Consider the following 8,509-nt stretch of genomic DNA (forward strand, 5'->3'; position numbering starts at 1 on the left):
GCAAGAGCATGTCCATATGCCCAGGTCAGGGCTGACCCGCAAGATCTGTCCAGCAAACAGAGCAAGCAGGCTCTTCTGAAACCAAGCTCCAAGAAGCAATACGCCTTTCTTGTTTCTCCTGGGGACACCCATTGGCCTGCAGGTAGTAAGCGTTTCATGCAGAGAGAAGGAATTGGAGGGTTCAAGTTTATCAAGAGGGTTTCTCAGGTGGCTCAGAGGTAAAGAATCTGCCTGCCAATGCAGGGGACATGAGTTTGATCCCTGGTCTGGGAAGATCCCACAGTCAGTGGCCTGCGAGCTGCAACTATTGAGCACATGGGCTGCAACTACTGAAGCCCATATGGCCTAGAGTCTGTGCTCCTGTGCCCTGCAGCAAGAGAAATCACCGCATTGAGAAGCCTGTGCACCCCAAGGAGAGAACAGCCTTGGTTTGCAGCAACAAAGACCCAGCACAGCCAAAAATAAATACATACAATTTTTTTTTTTAAAGATCCATTAAAGTTTTTCAAGAGTGAGAGTGGTCAGGGACTTCCGTGGTGGTCCTGGTTAAGACTCCGTCCTTCCAATGTGAGGGGGTGTTGGTTCAATCCCTGGTCAGGGAACTAAGTAAGATCCCATATACCTCAGGTTGTGGCCAAAACAAAAAAAGGAGAGTGATCATGATTTGTTTTAAAATCTTTCTATATTATTGGCCCCTTTTAGCAATATTTGCAAAGTCACTTTATCTATTAGGATCTATAGTCACACTATAGACCAGTATTTTCGTCATCTGATGCAAACACTCATTGGAAAAGTCCCTGATGCTGGGAAAGATTGAGGACAGAAGGAGAAGAGGATATCAGAGGATGAGATGGCTGGACAGCATCACCAATGCAATGGACATGAACTTAGGCAAACTCCAGGAGATGGTGAGGGACAGGGAGGCATGGCATGCTGCAGTCCATGGGGCCACAAGGAGTCAGACACGAATGGGCAACTGAACAACAACACAGTCACAATGCCTGATGCCTATCAGCTTGTAAAGAGCTTAAAAATGCCTGATACCTTGGGGAAAAAAAGTCTATCTCTCCAAAACTAAGAGAAAAGAAACATCAGATGTTGAAGTATTCACTAAATATAACTTTAGATCTATTGCATGAATCATTAAATTAATTATCTTCCAACTTTCATTATATTTAAAAACTATAACCAAGGGGGAGGAAGGGCAAGGAAGGGAAGGAATGGGTTTAGGAAGGAGTTTGGGTTTAGCAGAGGCAAACGAGTGTATACAGGATGGATAAACAACAAGGTCCTACTATATAGCACAGGGAATGATAGTCAATATCCTCTGACACACTATAATGGAAAAGAATGTGAAAAAGAAAATAAACATGTATAACTGAATCACTTTTCTCTGCAGAAAACATTAACACAGCATTGTAAATCAACTATACTTCAATAAAATTTTAAAAAATAAATTAAAAAGGAAACAAACAAACCTATTTGTGGATTTGATTTTTTCACTTCACAAGAATTCCGGTATAAGCTCAATGATTACTGAGAATTCATATGCAAATTAAATGATTTCCTTGGAGCTAAACAATTTCAAAAGCAACTTCGAAAAATCCATTTAATATTTTACAGCAAAACCATATTTAATGTGAGTTGGAGGTATATTGAATGGAAATAGTCTATAAAATTTTTTAGAAATTTTATTTATTTATTTAGCCACACCACGAGGCAGGAAGGATCTTAGTCCCTCAACCAGGAATCAAACCTGTGCCTCCTACATTGGAAGTCTGGAGTCTCAACCACTGGACCACCGGCGAATTCCCGAGTCTATGCAATCTTAAAGTGGCAATACATGCAAATATTAACCTATAAGGATATTCATCCCAGTGTGATTTACCAACAAGGCTGTTCATCACATTGTGCTTTATGATAGTAAATATAAATAACTCAAAACAACCTAACTCCGCAGCAAGTGGAGACTAGTTTAACAAATGCTAGTACCACAAAATGGATACTAAGGGATCACTGAAAATGAAGTCATAGGAGAATATTTAATGATCCAGAAATATATTTGTACTATGTTAAAATATAAAACAGTTTGTACAATATGGTTGATCTTGTTTGTAACAGAAAAAACTATCCTTAGAAAAAGACCGGCAGGAAACATTCCAACACGGTAACGTTAGTGGTTATTTTTGGATGGTAGAATTATGAGTTAAATTTATTTTCTTTTTAAAAATTCTCTATATTTTCTGCTATGCACAGTTGTTGGTTCTGGAAAGCAGACAGGTAAGATTGATAAAGATGGGAAAACCATGATAGATGACAGCTCTTTCTCTGGTAATCAGTAAATTCTAACCCAAGCAGCCTCTGTAGGTGCTTGAGTGGACAGATTGAGTGGAAATTGCCAACACTTGCCTCTCTTATGTCTGAAGTTGAACATCATGGAGCCATCACTTAGAGACAGATTTTTGACTAAATAATGACAACACACACTCATATCACAACCAGTAGTTAGAATAAGCCATTTAAAAAATAAATTGAATTTTGCAGCACTTCTGTATCTTCTCCTTCTACTTAGGATAAGATCTTAAACTTTTATTACAGCCATGTCCATCTATCTCCCCAACTCTACCCCCATCTCTGGGGTCATCTTTAGCTCCTCACAGGCTCCAGAGTGAGAATCTATAGCCATAGAAAGATGTTCCTACCACACTGGTGGGAAAAAAGCAAATTATGATTCATGTGTGGTTTATTCCCATCTGTGAAGAATGCAGCCACAGTGTCCCCATTTTTGGGCTTCCCAGGTGGTGTCAGTGGTAAAAAAAAAAGCCCTCCTGCCAATGCACAAGACATAATAAATTCAGGTTCAGTCCCTGGGTAGGGAAGATCCCCTGGAGAAGGGCATGGCAACCCACTCCAGTGTTCTTGCCTGGAGAATCCCATGGACAGAGGAACCTGGCAGGCTACACCATGGGGTCTCAAAGGGTTGGACACAGGTGAAGCAACTTAGCATGCTTGCACACATACATGTCCAGAACTTTCTAATAGGATGCACTCAAAATGTTAACAGTAGTTAACCCCGAATGATGTCATTTTGAGTAATTTTTGAAAACGTATGGGGTTTCCCTAGCAGTTTAGTGGTAAAGAACCTGCCTGCCAATGCAGGAGACACGAGTTCCATCCCTGATCCGGGAAGATCCCACGTGCTGTGGAGCAACTAAGCCCCTCAGCACAACCACAGAGCTAGGAGCCACACCTACTAAGTCCATGGGATGCAGCTACTGAAGCCCTCATGCCCTAGGGCCCATTCTCTGCAACAAGAGAAGCTACTGCAATGAGAAGCCTGAGCGCCACACCTGGGGAGTAGCCTCTGCTCTCTGCAACTAGAGGAATCCCACACGCAGCAGTGAAGAACCAGCACTGCCAAAGGTATATAAAGAAGTAAAATTGTTTTAAAAGTACACGGCTTGAAACTCTTACAGAGATAGTGTCAGTCTTACAAAACGGATCTGTGACTCTTGCATTGTTTTTCTCACTCTCAGTACTCAAACGTCTCGGATGGGAAAGAGCAAATTACATAAGATTGCAAAGTTACTTTTCAAAGAAGAGAATGGATAGAGATGCTTCGAGGCTACAAGGCAAATAGATGGGGAAACAGTGGAAACAATGTCAGACTTTATTTTTTGGGGGCTCCAAAATCACTGCAGATGGTGATTGCAGCCATGAAATTAAAAGACGCTTACTCCTTGGAAGGAAAGTTATGACCAACCTAGACAGTATATTGGAAAGCAGAGATATTACTTTGCCATCAAAGGTCCGTCTAGTCAAGGCTATTGTTTTTCCAGTGGTCATGTATGGATGTGAGAGCTGGACTGTGAAGAAGGCTGAGCGCCGAAGAATTGATGCTTTTGAACTGTGGTGTTGGAGAAGACTCTTGAGAGTCCCTTGGACTGTGAGGAGATCCGACCAGTCCATCCAAAAGGAGATCATTCCTGGGTGTTCATTGGAAGGACTGATGTTAAGGCTGAAACTCCAATACTTTGGCCATCGGATGCGAAGAGTTGACTCTCTGGAAAAGACCCTGATGCTGGGAGGGAGTGGGGGCAGGAGGAGAAGGGGACGACAGAGGGTGAGATGGCTGGATGGCATCACCGACTCGATGGACACGAGTTTGAGTGAACTCCGGGAGTTGGTGATGGCCAGGGAGGCCTGGCATGCTGCGATTCACGGGATCACAAAGAGTCGGACATGACTGAGCGACTGAACTGAACTGAACTGAGGGTAGAAGGGTGAAGTGGGACTGCTGAAATACTGGATTTTGTTCTGTAGGCACTTGTGTTTGGTCTCTAGGCTGAAGTGACTACTGAGCATGTATGAGGGGGAGAGACGTATCTATTGATTTTCCCCAGGCTAAGGGCTCAGGATGTCAACACTGCTGAGGCCACCACCATTGTTCCGTAGGTGGGGCACAGGGTCATCCCTCTTTAGGCAAGAATCATAAATGTACCCCAGGGGCCCACCAGCTTGGAGGAGGGTACTGATTTTCAGACAAAGCACATGAAAAAAGAAAACTCCCTGTGAGAGCTGAACATTCAGCATTCAGTTTAAAGGGTTGTGGGAAATGCTGCAATAGATGGTTGACTGGAAGGATCTAGAATCAGAGAGGCTCTGTCCCAAGCCTGCCCCTACCACTCAAGGGTTGTGGGATCTTCTCAACATTCCAGACACAGTGATGTGCAACTCAGTTCCTGGGTCAGTGAAGGACTTGCTGGCCGAGCTACTTTAAGTGTGGTCAGCAGGCTGTCACCAGCCATCAGCCCCTTTGAGCTCTGCCCCGACTGCAGAGCCATCTTGCCCAAAGTCCACCCTCCGGAGGGGTCCCATATCCCATAACTGATTGAGAGGGAATATAAAGACTTGTTCATCCCAGCTCAACCTGAGATAACTCTGAAGGGCTACTCTAGTTCCAGAGCTTTCTGTAGTTTGGCTGAGGCCAGCAGCGGGCTGCATTGGAGCTCAACTTCTGCTTCTGTTCACTCTTGTTCCCATCCCCTCTCCCTCCATGCGTGTTGATCTCAGGGGCACTCTCAGTACCAGGCTAAACCACCTCTACTCAAGGGCATGCCCTACAAAGCATGCTGCCCAATCATCCAATGTCTGCTTCCTGAGGAGCCCAACCTGGGACAAATAAGTTATTGAATTAACCTGAGCCTCCATTTCTTCATCTATAAAATCCAGGATGACAAATATCAGTGCCCACTACCTGAGGCTGAGAACGACAAGAGATCGTGTACGTAAAATGCTTGACATGTGACACCTCAATAAATGGCAACTATTATGACTGTAATTCAAAAAGAAGTAGCCTGCCCTTGATCACTCACCATCATCACATTTATCAGATAGTTTAGCCTCAGTGAGAGGGATCCTGAAGACATGGACATAAGGTGGAATACAAGGTCTGAGGCAAGAGATGTTACCAAAGAGGGCAGTGTAAAGGGGGTGCCTCCTTCTAATAAAAAAGTCAGTCCGCAGACATCTGGTCTACCGACAAGTCTCTAATGAGTTTGGCCAGTACAGGGCAGCCCTGTAGGGTCTGACCACTTCTCAGCAAACTGACCAAACTGAGGTCCTGGCCTGCGATGCCACGATGGGGAGCAGCAGCTGTGTGCCTTCTGCACGATGGAGGCACCCCAGACAGGGCATTCCCTCCACGTGTCATATTTGACACCAGGGATGGCGGCCACGCTTCAAGGCTGTGCACACAGTTGTTGAGCTGTTTAGTTGCTCAGTCCTGTCTGACTCTTTGCAACCCCATGGACTGCAGCCCGCCAGCCTCCTCTGTCCATGGGATTTCCCAGGCAAGAATACTGGAGTGGTTGCCATTTCCTTCTCCAGGGGATCTTCCCACCCCAGGGATCCCTCCCAAGTCTCCTGCATTGGCAGGCAGATTCTTTACCTCTGAGCCACCTGGGAAGCTCCCATGCACACAGTTGCTGCTAAGTCGCTTCAGTCGTGTCTGACTCTGTTCAACCCCATAGACAGCAGCCTACCAGGCTCCTTCGTCCATGGGATTTTCCAGGCAAGAGTACTGGAGTGGGTTGCCATTGCCTTCTCCGCCATGCACACAGTAGGGCCATGAATCTGTGTGAAGCTGGGTCTTCACACCCTAACAAGGAAGGGAGAGAAAGTGGACTGTGTTGTTGGTAGAGCAGATGCCCTCCCTACTGTCGCCCCTGTCTTCTGCTGACCTCTGCCCACCCCACACGTGCCCTGGGCTTTGGCATCTGGCTCTGGGTCCTCCCCACCCCCGCGTCTGCTGTCCCACTGCGCATGTGCAGCTCAGTGCTGAGCGGCAGAGTGGTCGATGACATTATAGTGACTGGGACTTCTTGTTCCCTGAGTTGTTTTTGTATTTGCCTTGGCTGCATTTTCCCGTCAAAATCTGTGTCCTGGGTATAGATTTGGCTTTGGGAGAGCTGTCCATCTGGATCCATTTGATTGTAAAATGCTGTCTTGTATTTAAAGCTATGGTTGTCCATGATGAAGCGCAGACACGTGGCTGTGGTTTTCTGGTCCAGGAATGGCATAAGTCTCTGAGTCTTAGAAGAATGCAGGAGGCATGGGGTCTGTAAAGTCATCTGGTGTTCTTTGACACTTGGTTTGTCCCTTGGCTCTGGCAAGGGAATCTGGGAGCAGCCTCAGGCTGCCAATCTCTTTACACAGAGCCTGGAAATTTTTAGAAATCTTACTTTGAAGATATCATTTAGCTAGCACATAATTTTTCTCATGGTTTATTGACACGCAAAAATGATGTTTATAAGACTCCAAATTTGGACTAGTGTGTATTGATGGTCTCCCATCTGGCATCATTGGGAAATAAGGTAATTCCTCTCTAAAAAAATAAAAAATAATAATTCCATAAATAGAAAAATCACTTTCAAGGTAAATCTTCCTTCTATATAATACATACTTTTCCATCTTTTAAAAAAATTCCTTGCATTATTGAATACTATTTACCAGCCCTTTATATACATCATTGCATTCAGCCCTTAACATTTCTGCAAAGTGGATATTATCATCATTTAGCCAGTAAGAAAACCCAAAGCTCGGAGAAATTATGTAACTTGGCTAAAATCACAGGTTGGGTGACTGCCAGAATAGAGCTTTGAATCCAACTTCATCCAACTCCAAAACCCACGTGATTGCTACCACACTGCGAAAACACTCCTACTTTTCTCAAAGTCGGGATTATAAGCGTATTTTTAAACTTTACTGGATGGATTAGAGACGAAATTATAAAAATCAGTGATAATACAGGGCTGTAATACTGACTTAGGCAAGACCCTTGGTTGAGGTAACAAGTTCAGTGGTATTTGCTCAAGCCAAGAAGGAAGGATTTATTAGAAGATCAGGGGCATTGTAAGATGTGAGGAAAGCATGCAACCAGCTCTCAAGAATGAGCTGAGACTTGAGACTTCACTTATTAGACCTTCTCCGACCCTCATCTCTGCTTTACTCTGTGCCTCTGTTTCTGTTTTCTCCTTTTGCAGACCAGTTTGAAGGTAGGCAGTCCAGGGTTGGTACTGTGGCTCTTCAATATTATCAGAACCTAGATACCTCATACCTGCCTGCCTTGCCCCTCTTTTGCTACTGTCCTCATTATCAGAAGGTAGCTGCCATATCTCCAGACATCAGGCTCGTATTCCAGGCGAGAATAAAGGAAAGGTTAGGGGCAATAGAGAATTTTCCTTTTTATTCAGGGGAAGCCCCAGTGGACAAGTCACAGATTTCTCCCTACCTTCAAAAAGCTTATAATCCTTCAGCGAAGATAAACCATTAAAGATTTTTGATAAGAAGATGTCAGAGTACTCAAGAGAGGGACTTCTCTGGTGGTCCAGAGGCTAAGACGCAATGTTTCCAATGCAGGGGCCCCAGGTTCAATCCCTGGTCAGGGAACTAGATCCCACATGCCACAGCTAAAGGTTTGCATGCCGTAACTAAAGATCCTGCATGGGGCAATGAAGATCGAAGAACTGGCACAGCCACATAAATAAACAAAATGAATATATAAAAAAAGAGCAGCCAAAAGAAAGAAGTGTCTATGTCTGAAAGACGGCCATAAGAATATTCATATAGCTTTATAATAGCACCAAACTCCAAATAACCGAAACATGTATCAGCTGAAGAAAGGACAGGTAAATTGTAGCATATTCATACCATGGGAGATTCCTTAGCAAAATTCCCTCTGCAATCCCTCCTCAAAGCCCCCAAACCACTACCACACACAACAACTTGGATCAGTCTCATAGATATAAGGTAGGATGAAAGAAACCGGATACATTGCATTTACACAAAGTTCAAGAAGAAACAATAGAGGGACTTTCCTGGGGGTCCAGTGGCTAAGACTCTGCACTCTCAGTGTAGGGGCTCGGTTTAAATCCCTGATCAGGGAACTAGATCCCACATGCCGAAAGTAAGAGTTCACGTGCTGCAACTAAGATGTATAGCCAAATAT

The sequence above is a fragment of the Ovis aries genome, chromosome 2 (genome assembly GCF_016772045.2).
Source record: "Ovis aries strain OAR_USU_Benz2616 breed Rambouillet chromosome 2, ARS-UI_Ramb_v3.0, whole genome shotgun sequence".
NCBI classification, from domain to species: Eukaryota; Metazoa; Chordata; class Mammalia; order Artiodactyla; family Bovidae; genus Ovis; species Ovis aries.